General features: G+C 34.9%; 1 pseudogene; it reads left to right on the top strand.

Moving 5' to 3' along the window:
- The first annotated feature begins 790 nt into the window (after positions 1 to 790).
- Positions 791 to 21,289, top strand: LOC113093299 (DNA topoisomerase 1-like; annotated as a pseudogene).
- Positions 21,290 to 23,011: the final 1,722 nt, after the last annotated feature.

Here is a 23,011-nt window from a genome sequence, read left to right as displayed (position 1 = left end):
CTGTGGTTGTTGTTGGATTATTATCTTTAAATTTATTAAAATCATATATTAGAAGCGCGTACATAAACGTTCAGAATATTTATGTCGATCAATATTCAAATCTATTATGATAAACATTTTACATAAATTCACAGATATTTGGCATTAATTACCCTCAAATTAATCAAGATGATGGTCTGTAGTTCAATTAAAACCAAAAAAAATTGCCTGTTTGCAAAACCGATTTTAACTTTAAAATAGGAAGGTTTTAGATCCTGCAGACTAGAACAAGCATTGTTAAAGTGAGAAAATGGCGTTGCTGCAGAAGGACTTTCATCCTCTGAGGTCATCCGAAAATTATATATATAGAAAGTCATACATTTTAATCTTAAAATAGCTTAAAGATTACATTGATATTTACATTTTGCGGTTTATGGACATTATATTATCAATGGCATGCATAGAAATATATAAAGTAAATGCATAAAAAATAATAACAATAAATAAAATAAAAAGTTGACAAATACAATTTTAAAATGTATCGATATTATCAAATATTAGTTAATATTAGTTTGCATTTGCACGTATTTGTATTTAAAGCTTAAATATTTGAAGCAGCTATGTTAACTGATATATCTAAGTTCAGTTGACTCATTATTTTAAGTCTGATAAGTTAAGCCAAGAAAAACTTAAATATTTGAGTCATCTCAATAAGTTCAATCCAAATAAGTTAACTTAACTCGAAATGTTAAGTTATGATAACTAATTGGCGCAATCATTTTTTACAGTGTAGAGAGAAACATATTGAAATATGGAAAGTCTCACTCCTCCTCAGGTGACTGTGAGTCCAGCATTGCTTGTTTTAAATTGGCCACTTTTTGGGGATAAAGAATTGCAACTCCTGCAAAATGCAGACACTATTCACAAAATGTGCAAAAAATTACCCCCTTTTCCCTTTCAAAGGTGTTAAAGAGGAAGGAGGCAGTTCCACTAAGAAGAATAAAAAAACAAGGAAGAGATCGAGGCAGGCAGGGCTTTCAAGATAAAGAAGAGGAAGAGATGGAGATGTTAGGCTCTCTGCATGCATCTTCATGTCTGTACAGAAGAGAGAAACCTTTTAGCCCAGAGGTTTTGTTTGTCTATTTTCTACTTTTCTTGACTTCTTGACTCTTTAACAGTAGGGTTGTGATGGTGAGGAAATTTTCCCACCGGTTAATCGACGTATGACAACACCGATAATACCGGTATCACTGTGGGGGAGAGGGGGTTCCTTCTTTTCCTTGCTTTCCTTTGCTTTTTAATAGCTTGTGAAAGTGGCGTGGGCATTTTACATTCCCTTTCAAATAGCGGCAATTCGGTGTAAAGCAATTGTTCATTTTTAGTTTGTCAGAATTTTCCCTCTTTTCCTCACTTTCATTCACTTTTAAAATGCTTAAAAGCGCCGTGCGCATTTTACTTTCACTTTCGAATTAGCGACAATCTGGTGTCAATTTCTTAAATGCAACAACAAAATACAACGCCAAACTCACTTTAGCCTTTATATAAAATAGAACCTTAATTAACAAATACAATCAATACAAACAAATAAAAATACACCTTGCTATAATATAATATAAAATAAAAAATTACTTAAAGTTTAAATAGCTATACAATTTTATTAGCAAAACATAAAAGAAAGCTTGGAGGCATGGCATAAACCTTGATGTCAAATAAAATAAATAAAGTTTTAATAAAGTAAAATCAGTCAACACTGTGGAACCAATTAAATAAGAAACAAATGTTTAAAAAAGCTTCCAAAATCACCTTAGATGAATGAGAAACGTCAACAGGCTTTTCCAAAATACTGCCAAACAGGTGCCCTTTGCATTACCTCTCTGTAATAATCAAATCAATTTCTATAAATAATCAAAATAACGGTTGGGGTTGGTGCCACGGTGCGCAAGTGACATAAATGGTGTTGCAGCTTAACAACAGTATCACCGTCAGCACTGTCTATCACGGCAAGCCTAATTCACATGTAGGAAGAAGAGAAGTATGAGGATGGAATAAAATGGAAGTTTCTAGAACACAAAGGGCTGTACTTCCCTTCCAAGTATCAATCCAGATGATGTCAAGTTTTACTATAACGGTACATATTAAGACATTATAAAGATCTAGTTGTGTCTGTGTTACTGATGCATCACATTAATTGGTTCATTGGTCAGTGCTGTTCCCTTAAATTTTTCTCGGTTTGGGCATGCAGCTCAACTCAAGGTTGACCTGTTCTTCTGCTGGTGTCAGGTGTGCTCTATAGAGCACAGGAACAGTCTTTAATCTCTTTGCTAAACTTTAAGGTCAGCTTCCTCTATTAATATCCACTCTGCCATTTACCGTATAGAGACGTGTTTCTTAAACTATAAGTGCGTTTTGGAAGGCCCAAGCCATTAATCTTGGTAGAATAAACCAGAGGGAGAAGTATTTGGATTTTGTAACTCTCTGAGTCTCTGAACGGAAAGCTATAAATGCAGTTTTGATAATATTTGTCCTAGGCCAATATTCTCTGTGATGCATTTACAGTCCTATTTTGCTGTGTGAGCTGTTGTGTCCTGTGGGAACATGAGTCTTACGCATCTTAAGATGGTTATAAAATCCTTCAACAATCTTCTGTAGTAGATCTCTGCAAACAATACCTTGTTTATGTATTTTTGACTCTTATGCTTTATGTTCTTTTGTTTTAGGAGGAAATAAGCTAATAAATAGATGTACTAATGTTTATCTACGTAATTTTCAGAAACAAACTTTTAGTCATTAGAATACTCATATTTAGGAATAGTGTACACTAATTACTTGCATGCAGTTAGTGCTTTCGACATGAATGAAATCTCAGATCATTCAGCTTCCGAAGGAGATATGTGATGTTATTTTTTCTCGACATGCTCGAAAGAGTGAATTTTCTTTTAGCTCCTTGCAAACAATGAAACGTTGAAAAAGAAAGTCACTAGAATAACGAATCACTACATTTGTGAATGACTAATCAATGTAAATTTAGAAATGAATTGAGTTTTGAATTGAATGAAAAAATAAGCCAGTAATTCTTTTGATATTATGGATGATTGCTAATCAAATTCTAATCAATTTAGTCAAAAATAATATATAGGTTTTTTTTAGATCTTCTCAGAGATGTATAAAGTACTAGAGAACCATACTTGAGTAAAAGTACAAGTGCTCTATCAAAAAAGTGACTTGAGTAGAAGTAGAAGTGCTCTTTAAGCACCACACTTAAGTAGAAGTACTAAAGTATTCAACATTTTTTGTACTTAAGTATTGCAAGTAGTCTATTTTAAAATTTACTACTCAAGTACTGAAAGTAAAAGTAGAAGTATTGTGTTATGTAGCTATTAAAGAAAGTAGTCAAAAGTTTGAACATATTGTTTTTACTATTTCAAATGATTAACCTAAAGGACAATCACAATTCCTTTGACTGTAACTTCTTGTAAACAAAAAACTGTTACTAGGGTTAGTTAGCCCAATTTGCAAAATGATGTCATTAATAACTTACCCAGCTTCCTAGTAGGTGTTTTATTTGGAACAATGGTAATATCACTCATAGTAACAAGTCATTATATATGGAGAATTGGGTTCGGCATAACATATTAATTGTAAACCAGCTTATTGACAATAATGGGCACTTTTACACTTATCCTAATTTTATTACAAGATATGGCTTTTTTGTAAGTGAAAAAGAATTTAACAAAGTAATCAAGGCTATTCCTAATGGCATACTAATTTTAACCAAATCCTCTGATGTAAATATCAATAATACAAGCCAACAAAATCTCCAACTTTTTGTAAATGGTCTCTCTATTTTTGACAAGCGTTTTAATAATAGTTTTATAAGAAACTCCCTTAATGTTGGATCCAGTCCTCCATGTAAATCCAAATGGCTTAAACCTCACTGTATATCTTGGCGCAACATTTGGATGCTGCCATATAAATATGTAATTTTTAATAAAGTAAAAGAAGTACTTTACAAAATTATTCACAGATGTTATCCTGTAAATGCAGTTGTTAGCAGATACATTCATAGTGTTTGTGATAAGTGTACCTTTTGTAATGCATCTGTTGAGGATATTGAACATTTATTCTTCTATTGCCCTTGGTCTATTTCTTTTTGGGTTGACTTTAAAATAGACATAACAAAAAAAATAAACAAAGTCCTTAATTTAGAACCTCATGATATTTTACTTTGTTATCAAAACCCATCTATTTCTGATAAACATATGTATATTATTAATCTATTAATTATCTTAGCAAAGTTTTATATTCATAAGTCAAAAGTATTTCAAAAGAAACCATCATATATTACATTTTGTAACACTGATCTTAAAATATATTTTGAAACCCTTTCTAATATAAGATCACAAAACAAGAAGCTTTTAAAAACAATACAAATTCTAAAGCTTTTCAAATTTTTGTAATTGCCCTAATGCAGTTTTTATTTTTTATTTATTTAATTTGTATCTTTTTTTTGTATTCTTATTTGTCTGTTTATATGTAAGTTTAAATTTAATTGTAATTGTTTGTTGTTGCCGCAGTTATTTTGCATGCTTTGAGATGTGCAATGTTTTTCTGTTCACGTTAATCATTTGTGTGATGGAACTGAATAAAAAAAAAAAAAAAAAAAAAAAAAAACTTACCCAGCTGTTGTTTCAAACCTGTAAGACATCAGAGGGTCATTTAGATTTTTTTGAAGCATCGAAAATACATTTTGGTCCAAAAATAGCAAAAACTAGACTTTATTCAGCATTGTCTTCTCTTCCGTGTCTGTTGTAAGACAGTTAAAAACAAAGCAGTTTGTGATATCTGGTTCGCGAACTAATCATTCGATGTAACCGGATTTTTGAAACAATCCACCAAATCGAACTGAATCCTATTAAACAGTTCGCGTCTCCAATACGCATTAATCCACAGATGAATGAAGCTGTTAACTTGTTTAATGTGTCTGACACTCCCTCTGAGTTAAAACAAACAAATATCCCGGAGTAATTCATTGACTCAAACAGTACACTGACTGAACTGCTGTGAAGAGAGAACTGAAGATGAACACCGAGCCGAGCCAGATAATGACTCGTTCACGAGTCAAGAACCGTTTCTGTCAGACGCGTCCGATTCGTGAACCGAGGAGCTGATGATACTGCGCATGTGTGATTTAGCGTGAAGCAAACCGACACAGAGCGTCTGGAACCGAACTGATTCTTTTGGTGATTGATTCTGAACTGATTCTGTGTTAATGTTATGAGCCCAGGTGCAGTCAACGCCAATGACGCCATTGCATCGAGCGCAAAAGAATCGGTGAACTGTTTTCTTCAACTGGTTTATTGAATCGAACTGTCAGAAAGAACTAACGTTACTGGTCATCCGAAAACCGATGCAACCGGTTCTTGACTCGTGAACGAGTCATTATCTGGCTCGGCTCGGTGTTCATCTCTCTCTTCACAGCAGTTCAGTCAGCATGCGTAGTCTTCTTAATCGCTTGATTCGCTCAATGATGTGCCAGCTTCATCAAACCTGCCATCTACAGTTCTGGCAGTGGTTTGTAATGGAATGATTCGTAACATTATTATAATTGTAACGAGTAACGATGCAGCACATAAAAAAAATATCGGAGTAAAAGTATTAAACTCAGCGAAAATATGTACCGAAGTAAAAGTGGAAGTAGGAGAAAAAAATAATACTCTAGTAAAGTACAGATACCGCCTTTTAGTACTTAAGTACAGTAGTGAAGTAGTTCTACTTCGTTACTATACATCTCTGGATCTGAAGATTCATGTAACAACATTATTAAATGTATTATTAATGTGGCGATAAAACAAAAGTAGCAAACAATCAGAAGTTATTGGTTCTATCCATAGATGGATTTGTGCATTGAACTCAGAAATTAATTTTTGATTAGAAATTATGACATCAATAAAAACATGTAAAAACTGAAACCTACGCACAGACTAGTAGTTAAAAATAAGGGTGCATTTTAATTTCACGTTGATTTTATATATCAATGTCAATATATTAACATTAGATGACCATCAAATCATCTACTGCATGTGTATATAACATACTTAATTAATGGTACGTACTTTGTCTTTGACCCAACACACATAGCTGGTTGTTAGCTGGTTGCTTTATTCGTCATTAGAGAATGTAAATATGTTCTGTTTTGTTGTAGGAAAGCCAGCGAAGCTCAGCCTACCAAGTAAGGAAGTGGCTCTATTCTTGCTCAGATGCTGGATCACGAATACACCACAAAAGATGTCTTCCACACAAACTTCTTTATGGACTGGAGGAAGGGAAACCTCTCCAACACTTGTAAGCCCAGCTCAATCTTTAACCATAGCTTTTACAGTTACATGTTTGTGGAGGCTCTATGAGGGATGGGTGTCAGGTTATGAGTACGAAACTGTTATGAAGCTTACAGCATCCCAGAAGGCCTCGGGGCATATCATGCAGAATTAATTTTGTGCTGCTTAGTGCTCAATGCTCTTGAAAACACGATTTGTGTAAAGGCATTGATATGCTAATCCAGACAACTCGCTTCCCGCATATGAACAAATCCAATTTAACTGTTTTATTATAACACGGAAGCCCCTGCTCGCTTCACTGAGCACAGTCCCCGCCCCGTGCCTGACTGTCAATCTCGAGAATGAGCGAGAGAGGAATTCAAGTGATGAGACACCAGTTCTTTTTATTATAGAGCTTTGGTAAAGTGTGTTTTTGTGTCAACCTGTTTGTTGCTCGCTGTTTTCTCCAGGGTGATATGCAGCGTAGCGGGTGCAGCAAACACTTGTTTAAAAATGTTAATTTAGATGTGTCATGACCGTTTGACACATTTAGTACTTATTAATGAAGACTAAACTTCAGAATACCATTGAGGGCTCAGTGGAGAATGAATTTCTTGTGTTTCGATATATGGCTGGCCACAGTTGTGCCCACATTCGTTGACTGTGCAGTGTAGACAGCAATTAGAAAAACAAGGTCAGTGAAAAGTGTGCTGGGAGGGGGAAGGCGTGTTTATGTGCTTCTTAGCATTTGGTAATTACTGCACATTAGAGACCCGCCAGAACTGGGCGCCACAGGACGTAATCAGAGAGCAGCTTAACTCATAACTAGATACAAAACTGTTTTTAGGATAAGTACAAATGCAAGTATAGAATTCATCATTGATTGCTTTTTCGTAGTGATGGCTTCAACTAGGGAAGCAACAATTGAAATTCTAGCCAGGACAGATTTTCTTTTCAGTTATGTTGACAAATGTCTGATATATATATATATATATATATATATATATATATATATATATATATATATATATATATATATATATATATATATAGATAGATAGATAGATAGATAGATAGATAGATAGATAGATATAGATATATATACTTTACATTATTATGTACAGTATGAAAGATGAATAAAGTATTTGGACATACTGCATGTGACATGTTGTTTCTATCACATGACCTACCAGCATCAGTTGCCTTGTTTGACTACCATGTGTAATACCTTTCCGTGACCTCATGAGATAGGAAACTTTCCATTGAATTCAGAATCTGGGTGGAAGTAGCAAGTTATCTGGTTTTGCCTACTTTTTTATTTTATTTTTACTTTTACACAGTGAAAACACTCTGAATGTCTTAGCAGCCACATATTAATTCCCTCTTAACCCTAAACATTTTAGCAGTCTGGTAGTGAGTTTTACATGGGCAAGATCACTTGAGGGTTGCCATATCTACGAAAAACATAACTAGCCCAAAACTAACTTATTAACCCTATTTCAAATTTAAAACTTCAAAATACCACTCCCGTACCTTAATATGTACAGTCACTGTTATGTGTTATACACAATTTCAGCTTCCCTATATAGTAGCAATCATAACAGAACTCACAAGAAACTTAAAGGCTCCCTACCAATGCCAGTCCCTAACAAAACATATAAAACACATTTAAATTAATAAAATATTTAAAGTAGAAATATCTTTAACCCACTGGAAGAAAAATTTAACCACGGCAACAGTTTCAAAGTTAACTGAAAAAAAATGGGCTACTTTTTTCCCCATTTGTTTTCACAGAAATGACCTTTTACCTTTAAATACAGAGAGACATTTCTTGATTGCCAGTTCGTTGTGCCGTTTAGTAAATCTGATTTATTCAACGGTATAGAGTCATGGATCATGCTGTGCTCTTGTGCATTGGAATTGATTTGTGGGTCTGTGATGATTGAGAGCCTGTTCATGTGCCATTTTTTTGGCCCTTCTCTCACTTTCCCTCTTATTTTACTCTTTTCCTCCCCTCTGCGCTGGGCTTTGCTCCCTGGCTAATGGCCCAGGGGTGCCATTAATGGTCGAGCATGTGTATGTGTGTGACAGAATGGGGAGATGGAGAGGGGCAGGTCAGAGGAAATTGCTTGTGTGAGGTCCCATGGCACAGGTTCTCTTCACCAGCCCCAGGAGGAAAGATTAGAGTGAATCAGTGTTAGTGTGACATTTAGCACCGCAAAAGTGCAAGAATAAATCATAAGCCGACAAATGAGAGATGCGTATGGCAGTCCTCTGTGACCCCTCCATCCCATACTTTCTTTTCTCTCCTCTCTTTTTCGCTTGTCATCCTCCTCTTTCTCCTTTCCTGTGCCCCATAGGGAAGCTGTGATCATCACAGGTGAGGGGATCTCAGTCCTCTAGAGCTGTATGGATGATCTTTAGTGTCTTCTGATGTAGGATGTACTTGTTGTTATTGTATGTCATGAAGCAGGCCATATCCCAAAGCAATTTCAGTGCAAAGGATCAGAAGACAAGCTTTTTAAGTCACTGAGATGTAGACAGCTGCTAAAGAAAAGTCTACATTCAAATGAGTTTAAATTTGAAGTAGGGCTGTCAATAAATACAAGTTTAACCAATTTACATAAAATATGATTTAATTGGTGACATTTTGAATATTGGCTGAGAAAAGCTCCAAGAAGTAGATAATTCAAAGACATTATTATGGAAGATGAGTAAATTATTGAATACATTAAAATGCTGTAGGAGTCCATTAATTATTTGTCAATTCATTATTAGCTTACAGTATAGCATGGCACTAGCAATGCAAAGGTCATGGGTTTGATTCCCAAGGAACGCCGGATCTGATGAAATGTATACTTTGAATACTAAGTTGCATTGCGGGTAAAAGCATCTGAAAGATAAATACAAATTAAAATATAATATTTGAATATAAGCCAAATTTGGCAAACTTGACCAGAATAGGTATAATGGTCAAATATGGCATAATTATTGCAAAAAAAAACAAATTGACCATTCAGAATAGTTGCTATGTGTCACAAAAGTCTCAAGCAGTTTCAGAGAGCTGAATCTTTTACCCAGTCTCAAGAAAAATGTATGGTTTCCTTCACAGAGTTGCAATTCATGACAGGAATGCCAGTTGGAATCAACTTGAATGCATGGCTAACCCAAAAACCTGCTGTAATCTCTCACAATCTTGACCCCTGAGAAAAGTCAAAGTCATAGTTCAGCTTATTTTGTAACATTTGAGCGATGTACACTATGATTCAAGTTTGGGGTTATTGTCCGAGCCCGACGTTTAGCCCCAACCCAAGCGCTCCCCCCGAGTGTTCCTCCCCATGCTGGGTTAGGAATGGGCTGAAGGTGAGTCGTCAGGATGGTGAAGGGATGCCGAAAGACTAGACATAATGAAGGTAGGCCTGCTTTCATTATTTAAAGGGGTTCTCTCTTGTGCTGATTGGATAAATGGATGTTATTACTGATGATGAATTCGCCGTGTTAATTATCTGCTCTTGCTCCTCCCAAAAATTGTTAATAAAACATCACATATTGTTCATCATAGATTCCTCTCTCAGTGTTATGATTCAGAGCCTTTACTAACAGAAGCTTCAGGACAATTTGGATAATTTGAAAATGGATAGTTTCTCTGGCTAAACAGCACTCTTTTTAATTTTCTCTTATCAGTTTTTTTCTCACATATTCTTCCTTTGCAGCAATTCTTGATACTGTATGTGCAATTCAAGTGTTTATGGGTTTTTCTGATCCTCACATAGATACTGTACGCTTACCCAAGGTCAGCCAAAGTTCACTCGGTTCAAGCAATTTGTGCTTGGTCTATAAGCCTGTATGGATACAAAGAAGCGCACTCATGCTTATCAGATGTCTGGTAGACATATGATTCGAGCAGCAGCTATCTTAAAGTTTGGATGGGACTAGTTTTCCTTGAGGAGTCAAGTTAAATTTGTGTTTCACAGCTTTTGATATTGATTTTAATCCTTTCCAAATCTGCTTTCCAAAACCTCAGGACAATTTTTTGTACAAATTATTTGTCGGGGTTGTTTTTTTTGTTTTTTTTTTACTCTGAGGTCTTCTGAGAAACCAAATGCCATCTGGTCAGGTGTTGTGTATTATTTTGTCACAATTCTTCTCCAAATTTATTTTGACCTTGCAAGATTTCTAGTTTCACTGCCTGGTAAACGGTTAATATAGATTTAGAACTTTTATGCCAAAATAACAGTCGGTGGTTTAAGTTCTGCAGCCATCTAATTTGAAGAGAAAATTAAATCAATAAGGAAAGTTGCTGCTCAGAACAGCCACTGTAGAGCAGCGTCTGGTCTGATCCTCATCACTTATTCATTTTTTTTTCTTTTAAATATGTGCATAGACATAGAATAAAGCTTAAATAATAAAATATTAATTATAGATTTAAAAAAAAAATTTGCTACTAACTAAAATAAGTTGATATACTAGATGTAGTAAAATTTTTATACAAAAAAAATAGATTAAAACAAAAATATTTTAAACAAAAACTAACAAATGGCAGACACAGCTAAATTAATACAATGTAAACTGCTGTTAAAATTAATTAATAAATGTTAATAATAATAATAATAAAAATAATAATAATAAAATAGTACATAAATAATGTTAATTTAACATCTGTAACACCACAGAGATCCAAATTCACAGACGTCTTAAGTTATCCTAGCTCAAACTTCATTTGGAAAGTCTTGGGTTTGCTAGCTCTTCTGAATAGGAGATGCCTTCGGAGGAGAGACAGCTAATAATGGATCTGAACAAGTGTGATTTTAGAGGACATGCTATGCATAAACAGAAGGTGGAAGCCAGGAAGAACTTAAACAAAGAGGAGAAGGTGTTTGGTGTCCTTCATAAAATCTCAAAGTTTTAAATATGGTATAAATCAAAGTTACAGTCTTTAAATTGACCAGTGCTCCTCTGATGTTCTTCCGAATTTATAAATGTTCTCTAGTTTAACAAAGAGGCCAATCTAAAAATTGTTGACGAGTATGGATACTGTGTGTTGGACCACCATAGTGAATGCATTGGGAACTTTAAGATAGAACCTGCAGGGCTTTTCCAAGGACCATCCTAAACATGGAATGCTAAAGAAGAGGATTCAGCCTGACATCATCATCAACTGCAGCAAGTGAGGAGTCCACTATCAGAATAGTTTTTCGGGGCATATTATAGGTTCAGAAGTGGGATCATTGATGTATCACTCATAAATTCAAGGCCTAACAAAAGCACATCACAGATATGTTTCATAGAATGTTGTATGCCACTACTTTCCCTCAAGAGCTCTTTTGAAAAAACATGCATATGCAATACCAAGTAATGTTTCTCTCTACAAGCAATATAGACAATGCTGCACCCAATCTTGACTCAACTTCACGCAGTAAGTCAGACGTCTGGCAACATGAGAGTAATATTTTAGTGAGTACCTTATTTTCACTTGATTAAAATGTACTTGTTGTCCTCTCCCTTCTCTCTCTGCCTGTACATCCCTTCATTTCAAACTCATCTTCACGTCCTCTTCACCTCATGACTGTCTGACTCTGTCACCTTGTTCATAATAGATGTGATTTGATGTCACATTTTAGCACTGAGTCTAGACCAGTCAAACAGAGCAGACGTGTATTGTCACAGTCTGCCGATTTACGCTCACGTAGTTTCAGCTCAGCGTCTCATCTTCAGCCTTGTTCCTCTCACTTCCTCTCACTAATTTAATAAGGAAGCAAAGCAATCCTTTTCATCCGAATGGAGTGATGGACACCTCTCAAGAAACCTAGAGAAAATAATGGAAGAAGGACAGATTCACAACACCGTCTCCGAACCACCGCATCACTTTTCTTTTCTTTCCTGAGTCTGTTGCTTTATATGTGCTGAATTAGTGAAGGTTAAGTGAGACTATATTGGTCACTATGCTGTTGTTTTGGAAAGAAAGTACATTTTTATTTGTACAAATTAAGTGCTAGTGGCTGGATTCAGACAAACCTGATTGTAAAGTGCAATAAGGATTTTTAAAAGATGTGTTTTCATACAAAGGTCAGTAATGATATTGGTTTTCTTTCTTTTTTTCCTTTTTTGGACTTGTGTTTTTATGAATTTTTTATTATAGAATCTATTTTCATTCTTAAGGATTCCATGAAATCAGTATGAGTCTTGTGGCTTTTAGTTCATGTCTGTTAGTTTGAAGTCATCTTTATGCTAGTGATGTGCTTTTAGCTAATATACTGTATAGGCTTTTTGATATTTTCTGCCCCAACTTCATGTTTCATTAGAAAAATAAAATTGCACAGGTAAGGCTGGCAAAAAAAAAAAAAGTGTTAGTCAAACCATTTAATGGAGTATTAAAGCTTTTTTTTATCTCTTATGAAAAATCTCTTTGTCACCTCCAAATTCAATCTGTTCCTTTGCAATAAGAAGGTACTTTAATACCTATCACTCGTGGTGTGTCAGGCCGAGCTGCCCTTTGTCAGATCATTAGGTTTTTCTTTCTTACTTTTTTTTTGTCTCCTGTAGGGTGAGAGGGATTTGGAAAAGTATGAGGTGGCTCGCAGACTGAAGACTTGTGTGGATGCCATCCGAGCCCAGTACCAGAAGGACCTGAAGTCCAAACAGATGAGCACACGACAGAGAGCCATAGCCCTCTACTTTATAGGCCACACAACCTGCACAGACATAATTTGTGTACTTGCACTAAATCAGAGGGCTTTCAGTCATAATGACTTTATTTGTTGGGCATTTGTTTAAACTGTGACAACCACTCAGAAATAACTGAAGGTGTTCATAGGAGGTTATATTATAGATTTTTCCCCCGTGGCTAACTTTGTTAATGGAGGTCTTTTGCACTGCATATTAATTATTTTGGTAACTGAAGTTGAGTTGCTAAATCCAAGGATTTTAGAACAAGATATTTTTGCATCTTAATTTCAATTAATGGACATTTTGGACTGAAGATCTGACAGTTACAGTATGTTTCATACTAAAATGAAATCTTTCATTCAAAAGATCAAAGTTCAGTTTCTCATGTTACGGATAATTTAAGTTACTTAATGAAGCTAGACAATAATATAATGTTGATTCATAAATATTATCCCATATATTCAAAATGTGAGAAGTATTCAAGGCTGCTTTCATTGCCCCATCGCTGGGAATTTGATTGACAGATGATCTGATCAATCATAACGCAGAATCTGCCATTTTGTCCGACAAACAAACCGGACAAGAGAGTAAATTAACATTTGCGGACTTAAACTTGAAAAGGTGTGTGTATTGACGTCATTCCACAATTTAAATAAAATACCTTCTTATGTTCAGTTATGCTTATTTTGTGTTATAACTAGTAAAGAGGAAGAGGTGATGGGTTCACTTGCAGCTTGAACTACATCATCACAACAATTTAAAGAGCCACAAAACAATATTTAATTCTTAAAAAATAACTACATTTGAAAACTTTGTTTCATAGCATAAGTAACCTGTTCTGTTTTGTCAGTGTCCCCTTTCCTCTATTTTTCACTGTGTGAGAACATGAGGGTTGGCCTGAAAGCGCCATGGCTTCTTGGACGTGGCAACAGTAACTAAGCAACGTGGGTCTTTGCGAAGGGTCAGTTGACTATTGAATTATACAACTTATATTGCAATAACTTACAAAACTGTTTCACATAACAGTAACTTTATTTGCCACAATGTTACTTTTTCATAAATGATGTAACTTTTTTCTCATAAGACCATTTTTGTCACAATCACAACTTTATCATACTTGCAACTATTTTTCAAAATTTCACTATAAATTCATATCTATTAGTTGAGACTATTTCTCATTTTAGCAGTATTTTCAATTGCATCTTTCTCTTAATTGTGACTGTTCTTTTTATTTATTATATTATTTAAAAGCCCTTGCTAAGTGTGCTGCGTTTAAGCTAACTGAGACTTGTTATAGCCCTTGTATATCATTGCTCTTTTGTTGATTTTGATTGCTTCCTTTGTCCTCATTTGTAAGTCTTTAAAAAAAAAAAATGTCTGCTAAATGTAAATGTAATGTAGAAATGAAATAATAATAAATAAATAAATAGTTAAGATTCTGCACTATTTTTAACTCACTAACTAAATAATGAAATTTGTGAGATTGATCAGGTAACTGATCAGTTGAAGTGCAAGTTGTTTTTTCAGAACATCTCAAATCTTACTGGAGAATATGATCATCTGACAAATCAAACAAATACTAAGACAAAGTAGAATTCACATTAATGTCCCATTTTAACTTTACACTCAAACTATTATATGCTGATAATATAATTTGTAATTTAAAAAAGAAAATCTATTTGGACCTGCTTTATTAGGGTGAGTTTTGAATGTATGATCATGTTAATTTTGATCTCCCCTCTGTGTGCTTATTAGACAGGAAGGTCAGCATATGAATCAATCATTACTACCATACGACGGTGTTAAATTGCGGGAAAATGTTCCAGAAATATAAATACCGTCATTGCTTGTCGAGTGGTCTGTTTACTTTCTTCTTCATGCATTTGGCTCAAGGATAGATTGTTATTCAAATGAGACTGATTTAAAAGCACCAACATCTGCTACCATTAATTGGTTCCATGCATATTTTAGCTAGTTTGTTTAGCAGGAGTGGAGGAAAACAGGACTTCTGCGAAATGTCAAATATAATTGAGAGTGCCTCTCACTATCTCTTTCCTTTCCTCTAAACCTCTGTTCTGTGCATATGATAAACTATCTAACATGTGTTTTCTGTTTCAGGTTTTCAAAAACCTCAAGCTTTTTGTGAAAAACAAGCAAGGAGACGACCTCTTTGATTGACTCAATGTGAGTGTAATGTTCTGAAACGGCAGCAAGACAGTCATAGATTTTTCATTCTGAGGGATACGATTCTCGAGAGACTTGCATCATAAGAGCTTGCGCTAAAGAATGGTGTTTTTTCTTTTCAACCTGTTTTTATATTTATATATATATACGTATATATATATTTCAGTCTTAATTTTTGCAGCTGAAAAATTCTGCCCTCACTGAAGAACAGAAAGACGGATTTTGAAAGAAAATTGAAAAATAAAAAACAGTTTTGTGTGTGTGTGTGAGAGAGAGAAAGAGAGAGATAGAGAGAGAAATGTGCCCTTTCAGTGAAGTCAGGTTGGTAATGACGGACCATTTTGGGAAGGGAACGTTAATCTGTACTTTGTGTTCTTTCGATTGACTCGGCGAAAGGCAGAGCGAAGGGGTGAATGAGGGGAGGACGCGATAGAGTAATTCTGTCCCTCTTCCACAAACTGCAGCAAATCTTAACGCATGCTGCTGTGCTTTTAAGTTTGTGCATATATGATGCTCACATTGTTTTATATATTACACACAGCCAGTTGCAATCATTTACCTAGCTATCTAAACAAATATTTTAATAAAGAAAAGCTTGCATAGGAGGATAAAAATAGGGTTATTAACTCACCTATTACATGTTCTATTCCTTTTCTTTACTTTTTTTACGTGCACAATAAAATGGGAGAAAATACACCATCAATGTTTCCACTTGTTTCCACAGTTTCCACTGTTGTTTTGTTTCTTCTCTTCATATTCATATCCACACAATGGCAAAAAGGCCAAAAATAATGAAAAAGGCTACCTATAATTATATACAAACTAATATGCATGTCTACTAATTATAGTCTTATCCTTATAATACAACTTTAGAGCTGAAAAGGGACATTTAGTCATTTTTATGAGGATGTCCTCAACAGTAGCTTGTCAGGTTTAGCTAACATTTGAGGGACATTTAGCAGCAGTTGTGTTCCCAGAAGTATAGTTTGGTTAAAACCAGCTGTGTTGCTTTGAGTCATTTGGTGTCCTAGCCCAAATGTCACAGTGTTCCCTGGTGAACAGTGTCCAACAGACCGACGTGTTCAACATGCATCAAGTGTCTTGCCATCCGCGTGTCATCATCAGACGGCAGTGCGTGTGCTGAACATCAGCAGCGGTTGACATGCTAGGACACAGCTGGTGTCATTAGCATTTAGTATCTCTATGGCACAACTTTTTATTTTTGGGGGAAAATAATATTTCGCCTCATTTTTTGGAAGCTTGGGGATCCCTGATAATATCCTTCATACCATTTTTACCCCCCATACCCTTACCCTCACCCCCCCAAATATATGCATTAGAAAAAATATTATTTTGATCACAATTATTCCAAACCAATCAAAAACATCAAACAAATTACTAATAATTACAACACTTCATGTATAAATGTTCCTCATATAACATTAGCATACTGTTAACCAACATCCAAATGACTGTGTCCTTGTGTATATGTGTGTGTGTGTGTGTGTGTGTCACTGCTTGTGTGTCATTGTGTGTGTACCACTGCATGTTTATGTCACTGGGTGTGCCACTTTGTGTGTGCCACTGTGTATGTGTGTGTGTGTGTGTGTGTGTGTGTGTGTGCGTCACTGCATTGTGTATCTAATTTTTTTTATCTAAAAAAGTGGTTTGTTGCCTGAAAGCAACACTATGCCATAGAGGGTTGAAGATATAACATCAAGCTTCATTAGAATGTATGACTGTACTTGTATCGTCTTCCCCTGGATCACACAGTTTCTGAAGTAAATATTTAGATTTTTAGTACATTGGTCTTAAAGGAAAAGTGAGAAAGGGTTTTAGTGTTAAAAAGATTTCAAATGGGTGTGATGTGGGCGCACATCAGACAGCTTGTTGGTTGCATAGCTTGTTGTGAGCCCTTTTTAAGACACATCTTGTTGATGTAGGCAGATTTAATGGATATGTTTTCTTTATGTCTGGAACATACAACCCATACTCCTGAAACTCACAAATCCATTAAAGTTGGAACAAGTGTCTGATATCTTTGGAAGAAGAAAAAAGACTGCTCTGTGGAGGTTTGCTCTTGTTCTTATTTTTTTTTTTTTTTTTTTTTTTGTATTTATTTCTAGACAGTAAGGCAACATTGCCATCTTGTGGTTAACAGTGAAGCTGAATGGTAAAATATGATGATTTCTCCATGTTTATGTTTGAATACTACCTTTAAAGTGTTGTTTTTGCCTTTGAAGACTGAGTTCCCTTATGCCAGGATTGACTGCAAAGGTTTTAGGACATACAATGCCTCCATAACCCTGCAGCTACAGCTGAGAGAACTCCACGAGTGTCTTTTCCCTTCTCTTTCTCTCTCCTATTTTCTTTCTCCATTCTATCAGTCAAATTTTTAAATAAACATTCAGCATTCAACTAGTACAGCTTCCAGATGTTCTGTCATGGCGTCAGTATGGATTTATGTTGAATCATTTGCTTAAAATGTTTGAATATGATGCCAATATGGATTGCTGTCAAGATTGTTCAAAACAACGTTGTACATTTTGACAACTTTGAATCCACAGGAACGTATGGATATTGTTAGTATGTCAGTGTGTCCAAACTTTATGTAAGCAACATAATCAACATAGTCTCTACTTTGCGAAACACACAACGTGTTTAGCCACAGTCAGACTGTCCATCAGGGTTATTCGTTTTCTTGTTTTTTTTAATATTACTCTGTGTGGTTTTCATTTGTATTTTGTTTTCAGGTTGTCTCTTCAATTTAGTTATGTTATGTTACATTTAGTTTCTATAACCACCAAAAGATATTCACTTTTTTTTTTTTAAGCTACTTGTAAAAATAAGATTAATGTTCTAGAAATAATGGTCGTATAAATATGGTGAATTTATTTTAAATTAAAAATATAATGTTATAATTCACTGTTTTATAAATTATATTACATTTACATTTAGTCATTTAGCAGATGCTTTTATCCAAAGCGACTTACAAATGAGGACAATGGAAGCAATCAAAATCAACAAAAGAGCAATGATATACAAGTGGTATAACAAGTCTCAGTTAGCTTAAACGCAGCATACTTAGCAAGGGCTTTTAAATAATATAATAAATAAAAAGAAAACCAATAGAATAGAAAAAGAATACAGCAATCAAGTTTTTCGGCTTATTTCATTATATACATTTAATTCAACTGTTTGAGAAAATGTCCTGTTGCTCTTAGCTTGTTATAGTCATGAAATATTAAGAAAAAAACTTTTGCTTTTAGCTCACCATGACTGGTTAGGACACAGTTTGATGGATTCTCTGTGAATGGGATTCTCATTAATTACTGTATTGTGTGTTTGTGCTAATGAGAGACTGCTGAATGTCTGTGAGTAGTATAACTAACTGAGTCTCTCTAGAGTGAGCGCTGCAGTGTGTGTGCATGTGATGTGTGTGTAATGCTGGGGTGGAGGTGTCAGATCGCCACTGAGAGGAAATCTGTTTTCTGCATCCGCTACAAGATCTAATTTAATCAGCTCAGTGTGTCGCAGCGTCTCGCACATCAGGTCCCACGTGCTTTGTGTGTGTAAGTAGTGGGCATGTTGGCCTGGAATTTACAAATTTACACAGACAAGCCTGTTTAAGGTCCTGTAATTATACACTTTTTTTTTGCATTTTAACCATGTTTTTGGCTCCCCCCCCCCCCCTTGATTTCACCTCAAGTAAAAAAAAATAAAAAATTACAGTTTTCAATGAGGAAAGTGCTTTTGAATTTTTTATAACCTTTACGAATTTATCAAGCCTTTTTAAAATTATTTATATTACTATTAAGCACGATTCTCTTTACAATAAGGTGAACTTTATTTTAATGATTGATTCTGAACTGATTCTGTGCTAGTGTTATGAGCGGGTAAACCGAAGGCTTGAATCAAGGGCAATCATCGCAAATGACGCCATTATGTCGAGCGAAAAAGAACCGGTGAACCGTTTTCTTCAACCGGTTTATTGAATCGAACTGTCCAAAAGAACTACTGGTGATCCGATAACCGATGCAACCGGTTCTTCACTCGTGAACAAGTGAGTCTATTGTTCATTATCTGGCTCGGCTCGGTGTTCATCACAGCAGTTCAGTCAATGTACTGTTTGAGTGCACGCATTACTCCGGGATATTGGTTTGTTTGAACTCAGAGGGAGTGTCAGCCACATTAAAAAAGTTAACATCTTAAATCATTGATGGATTAATGCGTATTAGAGATGCGAACCGTTTAAAACGATTCATTTCGATTTGGTGAACTGAATGATTCGTTCGCGAACCGGATATCCAGACTGCTTTGATTTGAACTCTCTCAGTCACAACAGACACAGAAGAGAAGACAATGCTGAATAAAGTCGTCATTTTTGCTATTTTTGGACCAAAATGTATTTCCGATGCTTCAAAAAATTCCAACGGACCCTCTGATGTCACATGGACTACTTTGATTATGTTTTTCTTACCTTTCTGGACATGGACAGTATACCGTACACACAGCTTCAATGGAGGGACTGAGAGCTCTCGGACTAAATCTAAAATATCTTAAACTGTGTTCCGAAGATAAAAGGAGGTCTTACATGTTTGGAACAGCGTAAGGGTGAGTTATTAATGACATAATTTTCATTTTTGGGCGAACTAACCCTTTAAAACAGCAGAGACGGCGTTTCCTTGGTTACCGCTGTAAACAAAGCAGCTGCGCTTATAAACACTGCATTACTATGCATTACAGAGACGACATAAAAATAAGATATCATCTTAACTTTATTAAAACCGTCAGTTTCCTTCAAAGATACATTCATATAAACACTCACCCCCATAATTCTTACTACAGCGATGGACAATGTGGCAGAGAAGTTGCTCTCTTACAACAGGGCAAACCGTGCGTTTGCAATTCAATGTAACCATCAGCGGGCGCCGCCAAAGACCTTTGAACAATCCATGGCTAACCTGCAGGCAAAGGCACTGGAGATAAGGCTTAAGGAGTTTCATGCAACGGGCACAGGTGCAATATATATATATATATATATATATATATATATATATATATATATATATATATATATATATATATATATATATAAGATCATCAGGGAAAATGTATTTATTATTATTATTATTATTTAATTTAAAGAAGCAAACTTTTTTATATTCTAGATTAATTGCATTGATTTTTTTTTCTAAGCTGTAAGTCGTTACCATCAGAATTAAAACATTAAACTCTTGAAATATTTCAGTTTGTGTGCAATGAATCTACAATATAAGAAAGTCTGCATTTTTGAATAATAATAAAAAAAAAAACTTTTCCATGATATTCTAATTTTTTAAGATGCACCTGTATGAAACTGAATCGTAAGAAAATAATTTTAATATCATGAAAAAAGCATCTGAATATCTTATTATTTTTTCTCTCTCTCTCTTCTCTTCTTTTATAAAGATTGACAGCAGGAAGGAGCAGCTGGACTTGGCTAAGAAAAAGCTAAAGCAGGCCAAGAAAGAAGCCAAAGGGAGCTCAGGAAACAAGCTGTTTATGTCAGTATCTCATTCCAGACCTCTGAATAAGGGGACATTTGTTTGCTCTTCCAGCTATTAGAGTCCCTTTGTAGATGAATATGATATACACATGTATAAAACATTTTATGTGAGTTCAAGGTCGTGGAGAAGAAAAAGAAAGCTGTGCAGAGGTGAGGAACAGCTGCTGAAGATGGAGGTTCAGGCTACAGACAGAGAGGAGAAAAAACAGATCGCCGTGAGCACCTCCAAATTCAACTACCGTGGCCTGGTGATGATGTCACTCTCAAATAAACCCAACATGCTACACAGACAGATATTAGAATATTTTCAGTGTTTCTTTACTTTATTTTCTGCTTCTAGGTGTAAGAACATGGGAGGTGACACTGGAAAAAATGTATAACAAAACCTTAAAGGATAAGTTTGCCTGGGCTATCGACATGACTGAACATGATGTTGTGTTCCGAGTGTGATTTATCTTCCAATATGTTTTATGCAAAATTTAATTGAATCTGTTAACTAAATTGTGCGGCCATGTTTTAAAGATGTTGGCCCTTTTATATTGTTCAGTTTTTATATCAACCAGATTCACATGTTCCAAGTTATTTTAAGAAAGTTTAATAAATGGTCTTTCTTTGTAATAAAACCCTCAGGTTTTTTTTTTACTGTTATTACGAAAGCTTTTTGAGAGACAAAACTCACAATATATATATATATATATATATATATATTATATAGGTTATATTTCACCCCAAATCAGAAGGAAAAAAAGGAGAGAATAAAAAAATAAAGGTTATTAATTTAGAACAAATAAGATTTTTTATTTATGCATTGCGACATTATCATCACAAATATGTTCAAAATATACAGTAATTCTCATTAAAATAATGTGGGAAAAAAAATAATACAGTAAAGAAAATCACCTGGGCCTGATCCAGGGTTTATTAGATTCTGTACAACTAATTTCCATGATTCACGAATGCATTTTTATTATAAATCTAATATAAATTAGATTTCATTTAAAATATGAATTATTTTGGGGGAAAATACTCATGGTTTGACCCTTTTTTTTTTTTTTTTTACTGATTTGTTTTAAGACCAATATAATCTACCAATGCAAGTCATTTTCCCTCCCGGAGCTCCAGATTCAAAAATAGATTTTCCTTGGGTTGGAAGTCTTCTCAAGTGATTTAGTCAAATTTTAACTGAAGCACTTGATGTACCGCATTATGCTGTAGACCTTTGATATGGTATGGTTTTAAATTGCATAGAAAATGTGTTAATCATCATCTCACCCAGCTTAAATATTGATCAGATATAAACAAAGTCATTTACATTTCTAAGAATTCAGTCAGGTATTAGCTTGTACGTATTTGACCCAAGAGATTTTGCATATAAGCATATGTTTCTTTGATATGTTTAACTTACTTGCAACTGCTAGAGAGGAGCAAGTGAAACAGTGAAACATAGTGATGTTACAAACTTCTCAGTTTGGCTATACCAGTAAAGAGACATAAGGACACAGGTTTTAATAAACAACTTTAATTCGACAAACAAATTCACTTTAACAGGAATGGTGTTAGTTTTGGCACTTGGGCTAGTGCTCTTACAATAATGCAGGGTTCGGTTCTACAGTTGAATGTCATGTTTAAAAAGTCCTTTGCAATCCATTGCAGAAAAAAGTGTGTGTTTGTGTGTGGGGGGGGGGGGGGGGGGGGCGGTTACAGTCAAAGTTTTAGGGACTGACTTTAAATCTTTTTTCATTACAGCAAAACAAAATATTTTAGTCACCATAGAGAAAAAGTTGCTGCTCCTGAAGAGTTTTTTTTGTTTCTTCTAACTCAGCATTCTGTGAAAGATAACACTGGATCAGGGCAATGCATTTTAATATAGTATACAAGTATGAAACTCATTTCAAATTTCCATTTAGAATCAGACATTCTTATCTGGTTTCTAAAATATCTATAGAAATAAGAAATTACCTCTACTAGGAAGCCTCTCCCTCTTTGACCTTGTTCTCCCCCTCAATCTCTTCCACTCCTGCCTGAGTCATCAGGTCTGCTATATTCTTCTCTAGATCATCGATGCGGGTACTCATTTCATCAAGTGAATCTTATTAAGGAAGATGGGATCAAGTACAGGTAACACCACTGTTTAAATACACAAGCATTGAGTGCATGACTAAAGATTTTGACTGTGAACTAAAATTGTGTTTACTACACCTGCACAGTGAATTAAATCATGTATGCATTTGGATTTTTGTAGCTAGTTTTATGAACCTGGCCATGGGGTAGCCATGGGATTTTGATCTTGTGGTTACTGACAAGATGCTTAAATATCGCA

The sequence above is a fragment of the Carassius auratus genome, unplaced genomic scaffold (assembly GCF_003368295.1).
Source record: "Carassius auratus strain Wakin unplaced genomic scaffold, ASM336829v1 scaf_tig00214951, whole genome shotgun sequence".
NCBI lineage: Eukaryota > Metazoa > Chordata > Actinopteri > Cypriniformes > Cyprinidae > Carassius > Carassius auratus.
Note: the sequence above shows the minus strand (reverse complement) of the source record. Positions and strands in the feature narration are given on the sequence as shown.